This window comes from Manis pentadactyla, chromosome 7 (assembly GCF_030020395.1).
Source record: "Manis pentadactyla isolate mManPen7 chromosome 7, mManPen7.hap1, whole genome shotgun sequence".
In the NCBI taxonomy this organism is placed as follows: Eukaryota; Metazoa; Chordata; class Mammalia; order Pholidota; family Manidae; genus Manis; species Manis pentadactyla.
The window spans coordinates 16,014,607-16,038,975 of NC_080025.1; the positions used below are offsets into that span (position 1 = coordinate 16,014,607).

Here is a 24,369-nt window from a genome sequence, read left to right on the forward strand (position 1 = left end):
ACCTGATGGCCCCCCTGCGACTGTGCCTGTCTTAGGTTGTTCCTCCCTTGAGGAATCTTATTGCTGGTTTTTTTTTTAAACAACTTTTTATCCTTTGCAATTTTGAACAAACTTAGGCAGGTTTTCTTAATTTTCTTGTTAAAAATTTGCTATAGGCAGTCAAACCTCCAAATGGAGAAAATCTAAGCCTAATTTCATTTTTTGTTGTAATAGTATTCTCGACCTAATCATTTATGATTCTTTCACTGAAATTTAGGACAGCCTAAATCTGTGACCACATAACAATGACAATCAGTAGGCTTATTTTTTGTTCTAGCAAGATAGGAAATGTATTCCATTAAGTATTTATTTATTTTCCAGAGAGCAAAGAAATGTTCATACCATTACCAGAGGCCCTTCCCTACTAGTTGATCATGCTAATTGGGTTTCCTCATCATAATTTTCAAATATCATCTATATTTACAGTGAAGGTTGAGGAAATGGAGACATAGATGTGTTTTACACATGCAAGACACACAGCTTTGGGTCTAGAGGCTAAGCTGCCTGACCAATCCTGTGCATTTCTAAAAACTGGTGAGATGACGTGCTTATTAATTGAAGTATCAAAGTTACTGGAAACCTTTTCTGACCCATTTTGTATTCTGAGCTCCTGGCACAGCTGCTGATTGGTTGTTTACTGAATATACGAATACAGGCAACATGGCATTCAAGACCCACTTAGTTTTATTCACAGAGCTTCGCAGGCGGTGTCCCACCCGAAAGGGTTACAGGCACAGGCAGGTTTTTCCTCCCTTTAGTCCTGGGACCTCCAGCAGGAAGCAGAGTGGCAAGTGGTGAGCACTTTGCTTTTATTTTTCTGTGCTATAAAAATATTATCATTTTCTGAATGTGCCATACCATGAAAAGAATTGAGAACCATGTTTAAGATGCCTATTACTAATTAAGAAAGAATTTAATGGAGTTGATTAAAATCCCAATTCAGAAGTCATTGAAAGAAAATGAACCCATGGAATGCAGGAGATTATGTTAATGAAGACAAAAGAAAAAAAAAGGTGAATTATTATACAGGAAAGTAATTGAGTTGATACATCAAAAGCTCTTTTGTGGGAGTAAGAAGAAGAGAGAAAACACTAATAAACCTAATGAAAAAGACTATGTAAGTTGGGAATGATAATGGCAGAATAATCGCAGGTCTAGAGAAGATTAAAGGGTTTTTAAGAATAATTTGCCTAAATCTATCCAAATAAATGTAAAAGCTGAATGAAATAGATGACTTCTAAGAAAATACAAATCTCCAGAATTGATTTCAGAAGGGATCCATGACCATGGAAGAAATAAAAAATATTTTTGAAGGGTAAACCTCCAAAAAATACTAGCCCAATAGTTTCAGAAGCACATTAAAAACTTTGAGGCAAAGATAATTTCAATGTTATTTAAATTGTTCTGGGCAATTGAGAGAGTATAAAAGTTCTAAAGTAGTTTTACAAATCAGCATAACACTCTAAACACTGCACATAAAATTAAGTAAACTAATCCCATTTATATCTATAAAATCATAAAGATACAAATCAGGATTAGCTGTGCATTGACCCCGATCATGTGATAAAGGAGGATCCATGTTAGAAATGCATGTGTAGATCTGGGTGATGTAATTTCTCAATACAATTTACCATATTAATAGGTAAAAGGAGATAAAGTTGGCCTTTAAGTACATGTATAAACTAATCTGGCAAATTTTGACACCAAACTCTGAAATTAAAAAAAAAAATGAACTTACTAGAAATTGAGAAGTTTCCTTCCTCTGATATGGACCTCAAAACAAACTCATGATTAATTGTGAAATAGTAGGTTTCTCAGTAAAGTCGAAACAGAAATGATGACTACTATCACCATCACTGTTTAATACTGCTAGGAACTGTTAAAACCGTAATTAGATTAGAGAAGGAAATAAGAGGTCGAACTAGGAATTAAGAGAAACTATTGGTGTTATTTGCATGTGACATGTTACGTGTAGAAAGTCCAAGAAATCCAACTATAAATGGAAATAGAGTTTTCAATAACGGGGTGGTTACAAAGGGTGAAAACACAAAAATTAGTCTGTGTGCAATAATAGGCTATAAAATATAGAAAGGTTTTATTTACAATAGAAAACATATTTAGACCATCTAGTCATCAATATTTAGCCTACTTAAACATAAATGTGGAAGAAGGCTTACAAGAGAGAAGTTTAAAATTAAACTATAGAAATGAGATTAGAATCAATGCCAAGGCACATCTTATCCATGTGTAGAAATGCTCAGTAGTGTTACTATGTCAGTTCTCCGTAAACCAATTTATATGCATGTAGCATGTTTGAAAAAAACAAGAATTCTTGTAAAATTGACAAATGTTACTAATGTTGATGTGGAAAGACAAGATATACGAGATTTGCTAAGAATATCTAAAAAATGTAGTACAAGGGATGTCCATGCTGATATTAAAGCACATTGCAAAGTCATAATAATTTAATAGTTTGGGATTGGTATAAGCAGGTAAGTGGGACTGGAATTATTTGAAATAGTTGAGAAATCAATTCGATTAAATGCCGAATTCCACAGATTAATTCAGTGGAATTTAAGGTAGAATATTCAATAATTTTTTAGGAAGAATTGGCTAACTCTTCTGGCAAATGTTAAGCTGATGTCTTTCATTGTCTCCCACTAAATTAATCATAAAGGGACTGGGAAAAAATGATACCACTGAATTACAACAAAATAACTTAGGTGAAATTTGGTATATGTGAGTGCTATAAGCCTTCCCATGTATCAAAGTACATTGAGATTCCATAATTAAAGATTGGTGAATCTGACTATAATTAGAAACATCTGCATGGGGGAAAAAATCATGAACATAGTAAAAAATGTGAAAAAGAAGTGGCAACATACTTGATTTTCTTAATATACAAAGAATACTTAGGCAAGTAGTTAAAAAATAATGGAAAACCACACAAGGTCATGAATGGATGGTGTATTATGAAAGGAATTCAAGTGTCCAATAACTTTAGAAGGGTTTAATCTCACATGGGTACATAGACACAATGGAATATTATTCAGCCATAAAACGAGAAGAAATCCTCCTATTTGCAACAACATGAATGGAGATAGAGTATATTATGCTCAGTGAAATAAGTCAGGTGGAGACAGACAAGTACAATGTGATTTCACTTATTTGTGGAATATAAAAACAAAGCAAAACAGGAGGAACAAAATAGCAGTAGACCCACAGACACTGAAAAGGGACTAGTGGTTACCAAGGGGGAAAGGCTGGGACGGGTGCAGGTGGGAGGGTGAGGGGCATAAATGGGCACCATAATTCGCAATCACAAAATTATTGATCACTGGAACTGTGCAACCACTGTGATGTACATTTGAGTGATTAGTATACATGGTGTGGGGGGTGGTCACAGGGAAGACAGTGTAGCACAGAGAAGACAAGTAATGACTCTGGCATCTTACTACACTGATGGATGGATGGTGAGTTCAACGGGGCATGGGGGAATTCGATGATATGGGTGCATGTAGTAACCACAGTGTTTTTCATGTGAAACCTTCCTAAGAGTGTATTATCAATAATACCTTAATAATAAATAAATAAACAAATAAATAATTCAACAATAGGAAAAGATTGTATATTATTGACACGTTAATAATAAACAAATAAATAAAAATGAATAAAGCTATTGCCAACAGCTCTAAAAAAAAAGTAGCAAGTAAAAATTTTTCAGATTGGGAAAATTTTTTTAAATGACAAGATTCAGTAAGCAATAGTGGAGTGGAATAGAATTTCCCATATTGTTGGGCCTGGAGGAGAGATGTAGATAAAGGTAGTGGCGTGGTTGCAGTATTTCAGTGAGAGCAGCGATAGCATCAAAATTGCTCATGCCTTGTGATGCACAAATTTTAAGACAAACAGTCAAAGGATTAAAAAATGTTTATTAGGTGTCATTTGTAAGAAATAAAATGAAACATTCTAAGCAGGTACTTGTTGAATAACTTGCAGTGTATCAGTAATGTATCAGTAAAACACAGGATCCCATAGTTACTGTACAGCACAGGACGCACAGATGTTCAGCTATGGGAAGCTATGTGATCTCATATTCAAACAGGCCCAAGAGGAAAGCAGGTTTTACACATGATCATACAATTGGTGTAAAAATTAAGATATTATATATATATTATATCAGCATATATGTATCGGGCGGACATTTGGATGGGAAAGGATGGATGCAAATATGAGCTTAATGCTCTAAAGGACGGTCTAAAGTCACTCATACATTGTAGCATCTGAATTTTTTTTTTGTATTATCTGAATTATTTAGTTTTAATAAGTTTAAAAATGAACCTTAGGTACACATGCATGTAAATAAAGAAATACATTTCCTTGGGTGGGCTCCCTTTTCTGATGCTACAGTGCATGAGTGACTTTAGACCTTCCTTTAGAGCATTAAGCTCATATTTGTATCCATCCTTTCCCATCCACATCCAAATGTCCGCCCGATACTGACCTCTGTATTAGAGGATATATTATGGAGCTGACCTCTGGGTGGCTTAGATGCAAAAGCTCTGAGTCCTTGGGGAGGGTTTGTTCTGAAGATGACCTCAAGAACTAGAGCTTTGAGATGTGAAGGGTTGAATGAGTTGGGGCAGACCCAAATTTCACCCCTGACGCTTTCCTAATTGGGAAGCGAAAATAGTTAAGTCTGTGTTGGAGAAACATGAGAAAGATCAGTTAGGACCTGAAATAAGGTTGTCCTTGAGCTTGGAGATCATGAACATGAAAGTCACTCTCTGTTACCTCTTACCCAGAGAACTGCCCTTGCAAAGAATTTTTATTGTGTGCGTTGCTTTATCATATAGAGTTCCTGGTATCTAACACTGTTCTTGCATAGTTGTGACACTTTTTCTATTTGCTTCATATTTGTATGTTTTGTAGCCCAATTAGATTGAATATTTTCTTGTGGGAAGCATTTTCCTTTCCTTATTTTTATTTCTTCCTATTATGCTAGGAATTTACTGGCATTTAATCGTAACAAACTTTTTTTTAATTTCATCTCATTAGCTTCAGATTTCATGCATTTTGACCTTTGATCCTGTTTGTGATTACTGTTCCTTAAATTCAACTCAACTACCCATGTTGTGCCCTTATATTCATACCCAAATCAGATTAATTTCCTCTTGTACTTCTTGGTTTAGACTTATTTATTAGCTTTTATTACTTAAGAAATAAAACCCAATGAAGATCCGAACTCCTTAGCTTCTCCCTATATGACCTTAGTTATCCTTCTAACTTTATCTCTGCCTCATTTTCCGGGAGAGATTTCACTGAAGCCTCAGTTTTTCATGTTCCTTTGAATGTGGCCCCTTCAATACTCTTCTTTCTTAAATTCAGTTGTTGTGAAAGTTGATTTTCATTTTTTCACTATGGACTCATCTATCTTTTCATTTGACATTTGGTATCTACTACCTTGTATTGTTATTTAATATACTATGTGTTGGATTTATGCTATATTGTATTGTTATGTAATATATCTGTGTTCTATTTGCACAGAAAGACAATACATTCCTGGAAGGAAAGGAGCAACATTTATATTTTTTTGTGTTAGCTGCACTTATGTACACTTATGTCCTGGACAAAAGACATCCTCAATGAGCAATAGTACATTTATAGTGGCTTAAGTGAGATAAGATCCATTGGGAATACACAATTTGAGAAAAAGAAGAGCTTCTATACAATGGTATTCTATAACATATGTTCACTTTAACAAAAGTTTTAAAACCTCCATCCACAAATTGGTCCTGTCACTGTATTTTGGGGTTTTCTTTTTATAATAGGTTTTTTTTAGAGCATTATTAGATTTATAGGAAAATTGTGCAGGAAGTATCGAGAGTTCTCATATATCCTCCTTGTCCCCGGTTCCCAAAATTTCTTCTAGCACTAATATCTTTTATTAGTGTGGTGTGATTGTTACAACTGATGAACCAATATTGCTATATTTTTATAAAGTCCATTTACATTATGATTTACTCTTTATGTTGCACAGTTTTACAGGCTTTGGCTAATCTGTATTGTCATATATCCAACATTGCAGTATCATACAGATATGTTTCTCTACTCTAATAATGCCCTGTGCTCCCCTATTCATCCATCTCTCCACCCTGAAACTCTGACAACCATGGAACTCAGCAATTTATTTGCTCAATAATTTTGCCTTTTCCAAAATGTCAATAGTTGTAATTATCAGTATGTAGCCTTTTCATACTGGCTTCTTTCATTTAGTGATATTCATTTAAGTTTCCTCCATGACTTTTTGTGGCTAGATAGGTCATTTCTTTTTGAATATTATTCAATTGCATGGATGCACCACAATTTGTTTATCCATACTTCTTGAAGGAAATCTCGGTTGCTTCCAAGTTTTGGCACTTGTTAATAAAACTAGTATAAACATCCTCATGCAGATTTTTATGTGAACATAGCTTTCAACTCATTTTGGTAAATACCTCAGAGCATGATGGCTGGAGTGGGTGGTAAACCATGTTTAGTTTTGTTAAGAAACTCAAATAATATTCCAAAATGGCTGCACCACTTTCCATTCCCTGCAACACTGAATGGAAGTTTCTGTTGCTTCACATCTTCACCATCATTTGGTGTTGTCACTCTTTTGGTCTTTAGCCATTGAAACAGATGTTTAATGGTATCTCATTTTGGTTTTAATTTTCACTTCCCTAATGACATATGATATACAGCATTTTTCATATGCTTATGTGACATATATGCAGATGTCAAACAGTTGTCCTATGACATCTCCTGTGGTGATGCGTCGGTTCATTCTCTTCTGCCCATATTTATTTGGGTTATTTTCTTATTGGTGACTTTTAACATTTTGAGATGATCTGTACATTTTGGAGTCCTTTATCACATGGGTGTTTTGACATGTTTTCTCTCTGTAGTTTGTCTTTTTATTCTCTCACTAGTGCCTTTTACAGAGTAGAAGTTTTTTACGTTTTTTTCTTTTTCTTTCTTGGGTCATGCTTTTGGTATAGTGTCTAGGAAGCCATCGCCAAAGTCAAAGACGCAGAATTTATCCTATGTTATCTTGTAGATATTTTGCAGTCTTGAGTTTTACATTAAGGTCTATGATGCATTTTAATTTAGTTTTTGTGAAAAATATAAGGTCTGCATCCAGTTCAGTTTTTTAGCATGTGGATCTCCCATTCTTTCAGCACCATTTGTTGAGGTGACTTCTTTCTCCAACACATTACCTTTACTTCTTTGTCAAATATGAATTTCCTGTGTTTGTGGTTCTATTTCTGAGCTCTCTATTTGGATACAATAGTCTATTTACCTGTTCTTCCATGACTACACTTTCTTGATTACAGAAGCTTTATAGTAAGTCTTGAAGTCAGTGTTAGGTCACCAATTTTGTTCTTTAGTATTATTCTTTTTTTTGTTTGCTTGTTTGTTTGTTTGCCTTTCCATATAAACATTAGAATCAGTTGTTGACATCTTATAAAATAAGTTGGTGGGATTTTGATAGGAATTGTATTGAATCTATAGATCAAAAAGGGGAATAACTGACATCTTGTGTCTTCCTACTCATAAACATGTACTAGCACTCCATTTATTTGATCTGTTCTGATTGCTTTCATCAGCATTTTGTAGTTTTCCTCATATAGATCCTATACTCATTTTGTTAGATTTGTACCTAAGTATATTTTTGGTGCTAATGTAAATAGTACTATGTTTTTAATTTCATATTCCAATCATTTGTTGTTGGAATATAGAAAAGAAACTGACTTTTGTATATAAATCTTGTAACCTGCAAACTTGTAAGAGTCATTTAATAGTGTCAAGAAGTTAGGTTGTCAATTCTCTGAGATTTTTTTATAGACAATCTTGTAATCTGCAAACACAGTTTTATTTCTTGCTTCTCAATCTGTATACCTTTGACTTCCTTTTCTTGTCTTATTGCATTAGGTAGAACTTTGATACAATGTTGAATAGGAATAGTGAGAGGGGATATCTTTGTCTTCTGATTTTAAGGAGGAAACACCTAGTTTTTTAATATTAAGTATGATGTTGGCTCTAGGTTTATTATACATTTTTTTTTCATGTTGAGAAAGTTCTCTATTCCTGGTTTGTTGGGAATTTTTATCATGAATGGTTATTGAATTTTCTCAAGTGCTTTTTCTGCATCTATGAATATGATCATGTGAATTTTCCTCTGCAGTCTTTTTATATGATAGATTACATGAACTGATTTTTGAATGTCTAACCACCTTGCATACCTGGAGTAAATCTCACTTGGTTACGGTATATAATTTTTATATATAGTTGGATTGAATTTGCTAATATTTTGTTGATAAGTTTTAGAGAGTGGTCTATAATTTTCCTTTCTTATAATGCGCTCTCTGGTTCTGGTATTAGAGTGATGGTGGCTTGATAGCATGAGTTAAGCATCCCTCCCTCTTTATTTGCTTATTTTTGGCATATTTTTATCATTTTTTGTCAGACTGGATAATTGTTTTCATATCTTCCTTAAATGTTTAGTAGAATTCCTAGGTGAAACCAGCTGGATTTGGTGCTGTTTTGGAAAATTAGTAATTAGTCTATGTATTTATTCAAATTATTTCTTCATGTGTGAGTTATGATAAATTTTGATTTTCAAGGAATTGGTTCTTCATTTCAAATTTCTATTGCATAGAGTTGTTCAGAATATTTCTTTATAATATTTTTAATGCCATGGGATCAATAGTGATTGCCCCTCTTTCATTTCTGACTTTAGTAATTTGCATTTTAGGATTATTTACATTTATATTTGATTGCTTTATATTTATGTCTGGATATCTCAACAGACTATGAAGAAGACTTAGAATAGAATCATGTATAATACATATGGTCTAGTTCTCTAAGTGAACAAATATGTGGAGCATTACACATTCAAAAGCATATTATAAAAAGCAAACAGATAACATTATAGATATTAGGTTTATTTCTAATTAAAGAGGATTATTCGGATATAAGCAATCACACATAGAAAGACTTTTTAATTATGTACTTATTAGCATTTTGGTTCCACAGAGTCTATCCAGACACGTTTGGAATACAGACATTTAGGTCATTCCATTTCATTTAGAAGTATTCAGTGTACTAGGTATACAATGAGAGAGTAAGGATTTTCAGGCTATTGCCAACTACTGTGACTATATTGAGGATACAAGACAAATCACACAGGCTTTACAATTCATTCCTTTCCTACTTTGCATTGTCTGTTGTGACTGGGACTTTGTGTTTTCTCCATGTAATTTTTATTTGGGAAATCATAGTTGAAAAAAGCCTATGGGGGTATGCCTTTTATTTATTCATTTATTCAATCAAACTTTATTGCATACCCAAATTTATATTATTTCTGTATACAGAAGTAAAATACAGCTTAAAATTAAAAGCTGGGGGAAAATGAGAAATGAGTGAATCCTTCAGAAACAGATATGCTTGGCCATCGTCAAAACAAGTACATCGTTTCTAAAGTAAGGAGACAAGAATTGAATAGAAAAACTAAGGTGATGTTTTATAAGATAAACGTAACACATTAAAAAGCAAAGCACTTTTGTGAATAACACACTGGAATCAAGAGTCAGGAGATATGATTTTTGGGTTGTCTTTGTTGATGAGCAGCTTTTTGATACTGGGCAGGTCACATTTTGTTTGGGTCTGAGGTTCTTCAGATAATCTGTATGGTTTTCTTTCAGTTCTCTGAGACTCTGATTGCATCTAAAATACTCCACTACCAAACAGGTTTAAAAGAAAACAATAGAAATATGTGAGGAAAAGTATGCACTATTTTGGCTTCCATCTTGTTTCAATTTTCTGTTTCTACTCATTTTTTCTTACTCCTCCTTCTCAAACTCTTCTTCCTCCTTCTACCTTTAATTTCCTTCTACAACACCCTTTTTCTTACCACCCTTCTCCATCCTGCACTGCTTATGATGTGGGAAAGTTAATTACTCGCATAGAATCAGCAGGTAATAATAGTCAAGGCTGGATAGGTTTCTAAGCTTAGTGTTAGTAAGGCCAATCAATGCCAGTATAATTTCCAAGGGTAGCTGGGTATAGAAAGGAGATGTCTCTATTTCTAGAAAAATATCCAGTGCCTGCTCTTCCAGCAATGGGAATATTTTCAAACGTGGTGATAAACAGGTTAAGTTGGGGTGCACAGTACCTAAAGTTGCATAGGTCAGCCTCTGTTATCATAGTGAGGCTTCCATGCCCAAACTGCTGCAGCAGAAGAGTTTGGTGCTTTTCTCCAAGAAGTTCAGAGTTTCTTCATGTCAGTGTGCTTACTCTTTACACACATTATGAAGCAGGTGAAATGAATGGGAAGCTCTAAGCCTTAGGGGTGTCAGATAATAGTGGTCCAAAACAGTCCTTTCCTTCATCAAAAATGTTTACAATTTATTATGCTTCATATTTCTCTGTGAAGAGGTAAGGTATAATTTTCTAAAGGTTCCTGGGCCTGGGTCTCATAGATAGGGAGGCCACGTGTCCCTGTTTGCCTGGGACAGTCCCAGTTAATGCCTACAGTTGCTTTACAGTTGCTATTAGAGTCTTCTTTTAATCTTGAAAGTGTCCCAGTTTGGAAGATAAATTATATGGTCCCTCTGTTCACAAACCAGCATGAAACCAAAGGAGCGATTTCTTGTGTGCCTGAGATAAGGCACAGTTCAGTTTTTCTCCTCCCAGCCAAGGCTCTGCTGGTGGGTCAGTATTGCTGAGAGGCAGCACTGAGCCTTCTCTGTTTCCTGCAGCATATTATGAGACCTTTTTGATTCAAAATATTGAATTGCTCACCTTTGTGAACCAGTTCATCAGTTTTTGACTTAGTTGACAAAGTAACCTGCTTCTTGAAAAGGCTTGATCCTTGTTGAGAATCAGTCTGACTTAGGAGGTAGAGGAAATTTCAGCTGGGTTTTCTTGGAAACATAAAATTATTGAATTTGCAAAAATAAAGACATTTTTTGTTTGATTTGTCAACTCTTCAATTCATTGAAAATCAAAAAGTTTTGAAACTAGGAGCTATGACTGCAGTTGTCCTGCTTAGCCTACTGTTTGCTTCCATCAGGTGAGTGTGTGAGAGAAACTCTAATTTCTTTGACAAAGTGGGGCTTTTTAGCTTAATGAATTATGCTTGGTAACAGAAAACATTTGGGAGAGCATGCAGCGTATATATTTCTTTTCCAAAAATCTGAAGTCCTCATGCTTTTTGGGCACCTAATTTCATTTTAATTTAAAAGGAAACTGCCAAGTCAACTGCATGCAAATGACTCGGGGATACTTTATCATGAGGAAGAAAATATAAAAATGAAAACCTAGTAAGGGACAAACAGAATTCACACAAATGAAATGAATAGCTCACATATTAATCATATAATTAAGATGCTTTTACAAAATATAATTAAAATAGAGGTATTAAAATTTCTCTGCCTCTGGAATATAGAGCACATTGGTTTTGGGTAAAATGGAAGTACTATTGTGGCTCATCTGAGCCCCTCTCCATCTCATTCACTGTATTCCAGTCACAAGGCCAGCTCCCTGTTCCCCTAATACGCTGGTGTCCTGATCACTCAGGGCTTTTGAATCTCTGTTCTTCATTTGGGGGTGCTTACAAGGAAAGCTCCTTTTTGTCATTTAATTCCTAGCTCAAACGTCTTTTCAGAAATTATCCAGTCTAAATGTGTTGCTCCATCATTTTCCACCCCATTGTCCTGCTTCATTTCAGCCACAGGCCTACAGTTTCTTTTTTCAATTTATGTAGTTTTCCCCAGCCCCTTAAGCAGGAAAGGTCCACAAGGACAGAGATCTTGCTTCTCTTGTGCACTGCTATGTCCTAAGGGCCTGTAAAAGGACCTGACATGCAGAATTCACTCAAATATCTATGAACAAATAATACTGCTCTGTTTCTCTAAGTTGATACTCATATAAAATTACTAAGCACTAAGATTATTTAGTGAACAGATTTATAGATTGTTAGAACTTCTGGTCTTAAGATTATTTAGTGAACAGATTCGTAGATTGCTAGAACTTCTGGTCTTAAGTTCCTAACTTAAATTATGCCAAACACATCAAATCACCACCAATCAATTGACCTTGAGGGTAAAACAATACAATAAAACACAACTTTTCACTTTGAGGCATAATAAGCAAGTGCTGATATTCTAACATTCCTTAATGACCAGATACACCAATCCACTATTTAAACCAGAAGCAAAACTGGGAAATTTTATACCTCAACTCACACAATATAGACCAGTTTTTCCTAATGAATCTTATTCATGGAGGAAATATCTGGAGTACATTTCTAAGCAATTATTGCACTGATTATACGGCAAAAATGTTGGAAATGAAGCACATAGTTATCATGGTGGACAGAATATGAAAGAATAACTTCGAATCTGTATATCAAGATACTCCTGTGTTGAGTTAGCATAACTCAGCCTCAATTCCTGATGAGGAATTTGAACTACTCAGAGAAGTCGGTAGAATGGCTAACAAGTATGCCTGTGTTTGGGACCTTCCATGAGAGTCAGCCAGGCGTCCAGCTTATCTGTTCTCGTTTTTTATCTTGTTACTTATGTCTATGAAAACTTAGCATTACCTTTTTCACAGATAAATTATTTCATTGGGTTATTATTATTGTTTAGGCTGATGAAGAGCTGAAGAGCAGAGCCAGGACTGAACTTTGTGTTTTTACAGTCATGGCCAAGTCACCTTCAGAAAAATTCTAACAATACCCTGGGGAATGTGCTACTAAGAGCCTGTAGCAATCTGCAGAAAATTTCCAAACGCCTTTCTGCATATCCAAGCTTTATTTTGGATGCCTATGTATTTTCTCTCCAGTTAGCAGTATTAGCAAATAGCTTTAAGCAGGTCTACTTTACATATTTGAAAGCTTTTCCATTCTTGAGAAACACATGTGACAATGATCTCAAGTCCTTTCTACCGGGATGAATTTTGTAGGGCTTGATCAACAGGAAATACATATTAAACTATGTTTTTTCTGATTCTTTTGAAATGTAAAATTTTAAATGGTATATTAAGATGACCAAGGATATTTTACAATAGGCAGGTTTCTTTTTTGTCTTAGATATCTAGATGTTAATATACAAAATAGCTTTTTAAGAATTTATTTATTTTATCTGAGTACAAAACAATGAATATTCATTGAATATATGTAAATGAGAAATTTTTTCCTGTCATTTTTCTGATTTAATACTCAGACTAGATGTATTTTGTTAAAAATTTTCTTTCCCACTTCCAAATTATTGTAAACACAAAGTAGTTTAATTGTAGCAATAAATAAACATTTACATGTAACTACTAAAAATTGAAATATAATATTATCTGAATCCAGCATTAATTATTGAGTTCTAAGGATTTATGGTACCAATTCAGCAATATAATACCAATTCTGGAATTATGGAATATTAAGACTGAAAATAACAGTCCTTAACCATTTAATGAGACAGATAGTTAAACTAAAGTTTAAAGAAGTTAGAAGACTTGTCAAAGGTTGCAGAGCTATGATGTCACAGGACTTATGTTCTCTGATTCTAAGTCCCCTAGTCTCACCACATGATGTAATTTTCATATAGACATTCCTAAAGTAGTGTTTATAACAGCAGTGATTTTAACCTTCAGAGTCCTTTTAGTGAGTCTTTGCAATAATATCTATAACAATGAGTCTCAGACTTTAAAGGTGTGCATAAAACATTATTAGATGCTTATTTAAAATAAAGGTTTGACCGAAAGTTTCTGTGATATGACTGCCCTTGCACTGTTCACCATGTAAGAACTTATTCACTATGTAAGAACTTGTTCGTTATGCTTCAGAAGATTGGAGACGGTTGAGAAATAGGCTTGGGGTTGATTAATGATTGTGCATTGAGTCCCCTATACAGAATTTTATTGTTGTTAACAACCATTTGATGAATAAATATGAGAGATGCCCTCTCAAAAAATAAAAAAATAAAAATAAATAAATAAAGGTTTGAGTTCCATTTCCAACAGGTGTGCAGGATGATCTGTGGTAGAATTTGGATGTGCAAGTTTAACAAGGCTGTCTGGTAATTGTGATTTATTTGGTAAAATGTTTGTCTATTATAATCTTTATACTCAAGCACAATGTATGTCTGTGGAATATAATCTGAAACATGTATGTAGGAAGTTTGGCATCTCTATGTGAAATAGGATTATTAAGTCTTCCAGAACAATGAGTATTTTTGAAGAAATAAATGAATGTTAAAAGTATTGAAAAAAACTTAATTTTTAAAATTCAGAATGAGTTTAGTTTAATCAGATTATTGCAATCAAAAATTTGTTGAGAGCACATGGACAGTTACCATCCATCCTAACCAAAATAGGTGAAGAAATATGTCTGTCTGAGAAGAGTAATTACCCTATCAATTCAAATATACCTATGGTCCAAAATTAAAACATTCATTTCAATATGAAAACATATTACTAAATGACTCCATTATCTGTTCTAAATATGTATATAACTGTCAATCAAATAGATGACACAAAATTAATGCACAGAATCAAAGTAATCAGCCTTGATTGTTCAAGGAAAATTCAGGTCACCTATCAACCTAGATGAAGAAAGATGTCCAGATTTTATTTTCTTTATTTAGCATTTCCATGTTAATTCACTATTTAAATTTCCCAGCCTCCTAAATTAACTGTTTGACATTTCACTACTCAGATTTCCACATACTGTTTGGCATGTAGACAAAAAGTGTTAGAAGAAATGGGGTAGAAATGGTATAGAACCAAACCAGCCCTTAAATTGACCTACAAGTCATTAACCGTCTGTTTGTTACCTGTCAACCCCTGACTATATCTTCCTACTTCCTACCTGCTGGAACTCTTGGACACAAAGTCCTGATTAATCAGTTTCTCTACCTCTTAATCTTCCACTTAATTCCTAAAATGAGAACATATTTCTTCCTTCAGGAATATGCTTAAGTGTGAATCGTACTTCTGGAGACGGGTCCTGGTTTATTTCACTTTAGTACCGTCTGTGTACTGCCCCCAAGCAGCTTCACTGCAAGTAACTTTCAGCAATCTTTTCTCTAGTGTTCTCTGAGCTTCCATGCCTAGCGATATTCTCGTATATCGACATGATGCTCAAACATAGCAAAATGCATAGATATTGGTCTGGAGTGTATAAGTCAGACCTCAAGTACTAATTTTAAAGATTCAGCAGCATGTTTTGACCAATCTATGTTTTTTTGTTTGTTTGTTTGTTTTTTACCTTTACTATACTTCTTACCACATTGGGGCTTGAACTTTTAGGTCAGTATGTAAGTAGATGGCAAATAATATTGATTATATTTAGTGGTTAAGGATATGACCTTTGTCTGCAAACCATAAAATTCAACTTTTTTTTCCCTCTGAGTTAATCAAATTTCCTTTTTTCTGCACTCTGTAACTGAAAACTTGGCAAAAAACATTTTGACAAATTACATAGAACAACTCTATACTCGAAGTTTCCAACATTTTTTTCTGTTCTGTTTAGGCCACAGACTTAGATGGGCTGACAACTACATAATCTCATAACAGTATGTTTGACCCACATTTTGTGGAACAATGTCCTACATACTAGATTGTTGTTCTTTTCTCATTCATCTTCGAACACAACCATTAACCCACTCAGCAATAATTTCACCCATAAATTAAAATTGCATTATTACATTTTGACAGCTCTATTGACAAAATATAATCCTCAACCATAGCTAAGATTTATTGAGTACTTAGGGTGTGCTTGATGCTGTTGTGAGCACTTTCTGTGTCCTCAGTTCCTGCAGTACACTTACAAGTACTGATAGTGTGACTGTGGCCCACAGAGGTTAACACACTCAAAGTCACATAGGTAAGAAGTGGCAGGGCCCAGTTTGTGACTGGCTTGGAGCCAGAAGTCTTGATTAAATGCATTTTACTTATTAATCTTGAATATAACCCTGAAGAAAGTTAGCTTTCCATCCATCCAGATTCTTTAGACAAGGAGCATTCTACACTGTGAATATTAAGTTTTTAATAAGTCTCAAAAAATGGCAGAGGAGTACCTACAACTCCAAAGTCAGCCTTTGAATGTTTAGAAATGCATGTTTTAAGAAATTCACTTTAACTTAAATTCAAGAGATATTTTAGCTGTCTGGATCCCAGAAAGGCAGGAGAAATGTTGAAATTAGTAGCATGCTCAAATGAACATGTTAAAATCTACTCATTTCTAGCCAATTTAATGAAATAACAACTGAAATTAAAGAAATGAATGCCCAGTCACAGCTTGCTATATGATTTTATACTAAATTAATAGACTTCAGTATATCTGGATCAGTCATGTGTGATTGTTTGTAAAATTAGATGAGACAATTATAAAACTATGGTGATAAACCAACATTTCAGTGTCAAATTTTCAATAGGCTTAAGGCATTTTTTCCTGTTAATAGAAATGAAATGTATTACAAGAATATCTTACATGCAAATAGGTTTAGACAAAGGAGAGTATTTGTCTCATGAAAATTAGAAGCACCCATGGCCATTGTGAAATTTTAAGAAAAGTTAAAGCCATTGTTAAATTCTAAGCAAAAACAGGAATTAAAATACTGGTTTTCCTTTGTTTATAATTTCCAGAAGGAAAGTGAAAAGCAAAATAAACTCATGTGAGTTGGGCTTATTTCTGATCCTTTCCTGGTGGACAGTGTACATTTTATGATACACTGGTGGTTTGGGGCCTGGCGTTTGTAAGGTTGAGATCTGTGTTTGATGGCCTGCAAGTCAAAGAGGCTTCTGTGCGGGGAAGGGGGAGGCCGCTCTACCAGCGAGGTGGACACTCACCTGGCGTCTGCTGGCCTTCAGAGAGAGGAACTCACCTTTTCCCTAGTTTTAGTCTTGGGTGCCTAGTCCATGAAAGCAAGAGTCATTGTATCTAAAGAAGTTCAGACTCTGCAGTTTACACCGATAATTGGCACCTCCATTATGAAACATGAGTGCATTTCACTGTGCTTTTTTGAAAAGGGTAAGTAAGGCAAAGACATTTTTATAGTAGAGAAATAGAGTGAAATTTCCTGAAGTGGTTATAGAGAAATGTACTGATACTTTAAAACTACAAAATTAACATAACTGTATAGCAGAAAAGTAATTGCAAGCTTCCTTTAAAAGACAGATCCCCATACAACAGATGACAAAGCATGGGCCCAGGAGATAGCTTGAATCTCAGCTCCAACACTTACTGCGTATGTGAACTTAGCCATCTTGAATCACAGTTGCCCCATATAAAACATGGATGATCAATAATTTGATCAAACACCAACATATATAAAGTATTATATATATTGCACAGCATGCAAATATTCAGAAAGTGATAGTTTTATACTTTCAGGTTCTTTTTCCATTTAGTAAGATAGGTGGTTTGACACATAGTTTGGTTGCTGGACATTTATTTTATTTCTCTGGTGCTATGTTAACACCACAGGACAGGAAATAAATGACATGTGATGCATAAAATGGTAACTGAAAAACAACCTTTCAGTTGAATGTCATAATTATAAATAAAAATAAAGCATCATTTTAATTTACATGACCAGGAGTGAGAAAGGTTAATAAAAGCAATCTGTGCCTTATATTTTCTTAGCTGAATGCTGTGTTAGGTACACTAGCATATTTGCAGAAAATGACTTAATACTCTGAATAAATTTAAGGTTTCGACCCTCCTCCTTACTTTTTTTCTCTAAGCCCTTGAAATTTTAACACGTTAATACTAACTTAGCTGAGCCCACAAATAAAGGAGAGATTTACACCAACAAAGAATTAATTACAGCATTCAAAATTAACATCAATCTCATTAGATAAACACGGTCAACTTTTCCAGCCAGTTATTTAGTATAGCCATGGGTATAAGATGTATTCCAAATGACAATTCACTGATCACAATGGCATTTGCAAAAACCTTGAAATCACCCAGACTCTTGTCTATTGGCAGGAAAGCAATAAGCCACTCAAGCTCAAATCTGCCAAAAACAATATGGGGAGTAAAACCAGTCTTTGAGTTGTTGAATCTGTATTGTTTCTGTCGCTACAGCAGGGATGCTAACAATGACATCACATGTGTAGATGTCCCAACACATGCATGGGACAATGCTGAGATGCATACAGGAAAGACAGCAAAATAGAAGACATATCCTCCCTGAGACAAGAATGCCCTCAGGCCTCTTGAGGTATATAGGAGATTCTGGCCAAAATTTATGACATCCAGCAATATATCATGAGTTAACAATTTTGGAGCACTGACTCTGCATTGGATACTTTTAATCCCTACAAGAGTTCCATGAAGTGAGTTTTTTTTTTAAACCCTCATTTTACATATGGGAAACAAAAGGACAGAGACGTTAAGTGCTTATTCTATGCTACAGTCACAGTGGAAAGCTTAGTACAAATATGAGCAACATCCCACCTGCAAGTAGAAATCTCATGTCTTTTTATGTCATGTTGTCTTCTGCTAAGATAAGCTAATTTATGACTTCGCCAAAATTTGCCCTCAACCAGAGGCCTTCTTACTAAGACATATACAAGGAAAGAAATTCAAAATTCACTGACATAGTTGAAATCCTCCATGACTAAAGTTTCCATCTGCCTGGAAAAATGGGTCAAAGTTACTCAAGGAAGAAAATGTAGAGGCAAAAAATTGTTTCAGTGATTTATAAAGAATCCTTACATTTGGAAATACTCAAAGTCTACAAAGCTAGCTGAGAAAAAAGGAAAGATTTGGGGGGAAGGATGACATTTTCTTTAAAATCCCAGAATTATTTGGGTTTTTGATAAGAAAGTAAAGAAATGATAAATATTAGAATTCTATAACACGTATGTTCAGATAACTAAATATTTTTCAATAGATGCTGAATTTACTTAAGGGCAGAGCTGCATAAATATCTAAGAGGAGATGACTGGAATAAAGAATATGAACAATTTTTTCCAAACCTAAGCTTGTATGTGTCTTTAGTAACCACAGTGTACTTTTAGGATTATAGGAAAAGTTTTCCTGATTTCTCAGAATAGAGATGAAAGAAGAAATTGGTAGATCATTCAAACATTGGTCCCCTAGGATTTTCATATTTTGTGTATTAGAATGTGCCCTTTTAAAGTAGTGTTAAAGAGTGCTCTTCTGAAGAATGCTTTTTAAGTTTAGATTTTTGTTTTTTAACATCCATGGAAATGGAATCACATTTTACAAAAATTGCCAGGTTCCATATCAAGAAACAGACTTATATGCATTGTATCATCTTAACCACAGAAGAATAAAATCTCATTCAAGGACTTGATGTGAATGGAATATCAAAACTCACCACTATGGACCATTTATGGGTCCTGTAGGGAGGGGAAGTTAGGTTGGGGTTGGGTGGAAGGTGTATCCACAGGAGCATGAAAACAAGAGAGGTGATTCTGATTGAGGGGGAGAAAAACCACAAGAAACTGTATTGACTTGTTGGCAAATGTGGAGACGAATTCTAGAAGAATGGTTAAGTCATAATTAGAGGAGGTATATAGACAAGAGTGAAAAAAGGAAAGCAAAGTTGGTGACTAGGAAGCAGTGAGACATGAAACAAAATACAATGTTCATGCTGGCACCGGCTGTTCTGGAAGTAATTTGTAATGAGGGATTATGTCTCAGGTGTTATCTTTTTACCATGGCCAAGATACCAGTTCACTCAAAAGTGCTGGTTTAAACTGAGCATTGACACGTGTCACATTCTACATCCTTCATTTATAGAGAAATTGATAATGCCACTCCTGAGTAATTTATTTCTCTTTTGTTAGAACTGAAAACAAGGTTTTTTTCTGGCCTTTGTTTCCCCAGTAAATGGAGCCATCATGCATTTGTAGTCTTAGGTTTCAGCCTTACATCAAGTGACCTACATATAATTCCACCTTGATTGATCATTATTTTTTGGTATATCAAAGTTGTAATTTACTCATTTAAGGCTCTAGGTATTATGGGTAACAAAAAGGAGGTACAGCCAAGATTTATATCCTCAGGGAACTCAAAGTTTAAATGTGAATATAAGACTTACGATCATGAAAGTTAAAGAATCGCAGGTAGAGCTTGGATATTGGAGTTAAATAGACGTGGGTCAAGTAAGTCCCACCTCACTTTGGCCGTCTACATTTTGTTTGTATTACTTAACCTTCTGAAGCCTTATTTCCTTCATCAAAACCAGGATAACTGATTGCAAAGGTCTCCTGGGGAGATTGTGAGTATAAAATTAGATAATGTGCATTTATCAAATTACTTGGTCACTTGGCACATAGTAGATTGAGCACATAATCATAATTATTGTCACTGAATTATACTGACCATTGCTAATGGAGCTAAGAGAAAGGGGAAATATATTTGGATTTTTAAAATAGTCTTGTAAAAAATCTTTGTTGTATTGCTAAGTGAAATATCATGTTAAGGATTAATAATGAAAAACATGTTACATTAGTTATCAGGATATGATAAGATCCTGATTTCTTTGGACAATCTTCTATTACCAGCTTCACTGCACTGAACAACTTATTTAATGTCTTCATGTATTTATTTTGCTCATCTGAATAAGCAATGACACGTAATCAATAATCTTCAGAGTGTCTTACAATTCATAGTGAACATACAATGGTTTAATATATCGATATAGACTGAACTTTGTCTTTAAAAGCATCATAGATATACTGATTGAAATAAGATATCAAGGAAGATACCTGTGACATCTCTAAAGAACATGGAAAAATAGCTATGGACACTATTGATCTAAAGAACATTAATGGCCATGTGCCAACCAAAATTCCACATTTTTCTTGAAAACAGATTTGCTCATTTGGAAATTAGTCACCATGCCAGGCAACTACTTCTTAAAGAAATTCAAATGACATGGCAGATATTTTCAACTATGTTCTCATGGCCATGAGAATATTTTGTTATAGTTTCACTTATTTTTTTGTTTTGCAAGTTGATCACTGAATATAAAGGCTTATAACATATTAATTTAAAAGTCAAGGACCGTGAAACAAGAAAGTATTCAATTCTTTAAAAAATCTACTTCTCATAGAGATGACAGAAAGTTATTGTGGACTTCATGAAGTAGTAAATCCGTTTGACAAGAAACCCTTGTTTTGAAAGGCCGTTTTAGTAGAATGAGAAGTAAAGGAGAATTTTAATATGCCAGATAATTTACCTAAGATATTTATTTATTTATAATGAGGAAAGTTTAGGTTGTATGAATTATACATGTAAAATCTAGTGGCATTCTTATTTCTAAGAAAAGATGATCAGTTACATGCTGATTCTTCAGTGATCACAAGGTTTCTCATTTGATTTAGCTTTGATAACTATGGGAAATTAATTGATTTCTAAAGAAAAGTGGGAAATTCATAGGTATGTTTGTGATGTGTGGTTTCTTTTCTTTCATGGTGTTATTTCCATTTGTCTGAGCATCTCTGTGATCCAGTTTGCACTGTTTGTGTTAAGATCTATTTATCTACTTTTAAGGGTAAATATTTCATCTGAATGTAACCATTCATAAGCAGCAGATATAAGAGAGCATTCCTGTTCTCAAGTAATTTGTCTGTAGAAGTAAATCAGATTAATAAATAAAGTAATTCCTCCTGTGAAACCCAGCTTTGATCTGCCATTTAGAGAAAAAAAGAAGAAGTCAAGAAGTTAAGTACTGTTTGAATAAACCTTTTGTACATTAACAATCTTCAAAGACAATCTTTCCAAGTAAGGTCATTTTCAGAAATGACAGAAAGTCAACAAAGCAATAATGAAAGAATGGTTGCATTATTCAATTAGAGACCCATCAATGGCTCTTTCAGTTACATGGACTTGATAAGAAGGTGCAAAGGGAAACAACCCCAAAGCAACAAAGGTCCCCTCAGAGATAATAGATGTAAATTGTAGACAAATAAGTATCATCCTAACATCATTCCTACTTCTAGATCACTTGGTGATAATTTTGCACTGGACATTTACATACTTTCTGCCCTATGTCCCAGTTTGCAAGAATGATGACAGGGGTCTTACTCTTTCTAATTTTCACATGGATTTAGTAATTTCTGTAAATCACACAGTGCTTTGGAAATTACCTCCCACCTCCCATTTCCCAATCCCCTCTTACTCTGTCTCCGTCTGTCTTGGTTACTCTGTATATGTGTCTACATATCTGTTAATTACCCCACATGTGTTTACTGGCTATTTAATATAGACTAAACACCACGTGGCAGGGGGGTGGGTAGGAGGTAGGGTTTCAAAAGAAGTCAAGCTAAACCAATTTCTCTCTATCAAATATATGTAATACATGACACCTGGCTCTTAAGAAAATCACATTCTCATTACGCACCAAGAGTCATAAAAGTAACACGTCTAAAGATGGCACAGCGCCTCAATCCATCAGGCAACTTTGGGGTTTATGTTTTTCTCATTCAACTTGTTTCCTTTTTCTTTGTTATAATGAATTTCTTACAAATGCAGTCATATTTTGAGGTACTGGGGGGTTAGACCTATGATAGATAAGTTTGGTGGGGACACAATTCAGCCTATGACACGTACCATCAGCAACTCTTTGGAGAAGGAAGGCAGGATGCCAGGCTGGTGCTGGGAACTTTCGTGAGCCCTGTTTGACACTGAGTAGATGTGGCTAAGGATGCATTGGATGAATGCACGTGCCGAGTCCTTCAGTGGGCAGTGTGTGTGGAGGACAGGGACTAGGCACTACGAACAGTAAACTGTTGCCTCTGATAAACTGGCTGAAGAAAAATAAAGGCTGAAAACCACATTCATAATGGAAGTTCTGTGTCATAGGGCTCCACTGAAAATCAGCCTGACACCCCCCCATAAATAGCTGGTCCAAAACTCAAATATGAGAAATAATTATACAGGAACCAGCATGGAATCTTTACAGACATGGCACAAAAAATAAAAATTAGAAAAAGGACAAGGGAAACAACAGGAAATACAGAAAAACAAATCACCAGAGGACAGGCTAGAGAAGAAAGGGGCAGAACAGAAATGAAGAGTTAAAGAGGGTTAGCAAGTGGCAAGGTATCTGAAATGGACTTTATTGGTACCTCTGAATAAAAGAATTAAAATAAGGAACAGAAAACCTTTGAACAAAACAATTGAAGAAACATTTCCAGAAAAAGAGAAGGCTTGAATCTACAGAATAAATGGACCAAACATGTTCGCAAGAAGTAACAGAGAATAATTATAATTGAGACATAGCCTAGTTAAATCACTAAGTTCTAAAAGCAGATATTTGCCTAAGATGACATGTAAAATTCAAGTCATCTATATGGCAATATAATTAATTTAGTTTTATAGTCACACACTACGAAGTGCTTAAAAAAAAAAAAAACTAAGTCAAAGAGTTTAGACCAAAGCAAGCATAATGTCTATAAAGTCATCAAAACATATTTTTTGAACATATAAGAAATCAATGAGTATATTTTCCATGGTCTTTGATGAAATCATAAAATCCAGCCAATAATACATTTAACAAAGACTGGGAATGAGCATTGAATCCCACTAATTAGAGGATAAAAGACTAAAATAAGTCTGAGAATTATGTTTTCAAAACAGAATGTGAAAGTTATAAACCCACACAATGGAAAAATTACGTATCTTTAAAGGGCTGAGCATAAGAAAAGAGAAGAGGAGAAAAACTGGGAGACTCTTCAAGGATGTGGGTTTATAAAGCTTAGGGGCAGCAAGTATACTTTATCCAATTTGTGAATTTTAAATTATTAGTACACTTAAATAGCATAAAGATAAACATTAATAAATAGTACTCAATAAAAGTGAGAGAGGACAGAAAATAGATAACTTAAATTCTTGCTTATAGAAGAGAAACAAGAGAGAAAAAAGAGGATTGGGAAATTATACAAAGTCATGGTATAAATATAACCATGAGACCAAAAATACATCTAAATTATCAGAAGAAATGCCAAGAAAGCAAAAGCTATACAATGAATATACATATATATGTTTATATAATACATGCACATACATGTGCATGCGTATATATCTCAGAGAACATAACCTTTGATGATAGAACTAAGATCAAACATATGTGTCACATCAATAAATGTATATGGACCCAACATTCTGTTAAACCAATCGGATCAAGATGCAAAATCCAACATATGCTGTGGACAAGCGATATCAGATCCTTCTGATGGCTTTGTGGCAGTTGGATTTGAAAGAGCCACGTCTGGAAAAGCAGAGTTCAGGCCAAAAGTACCAGA

The 24,369-nt window shown here is 34.5% G+C and overlaps 1 protein-coding gene across 2 annotated transcripts in view; it reads left to right on the top strand.

The window, feature by feature from the left end:
• The window catches only part of SGCZ (sarcoglycan zeta), a 916,905-nt gene that overhangs the window by 135,417 nt on the left and 757,119 nt on the right, over positions 1–24,369 (top strand). The window lies entirely within an intron of this gene.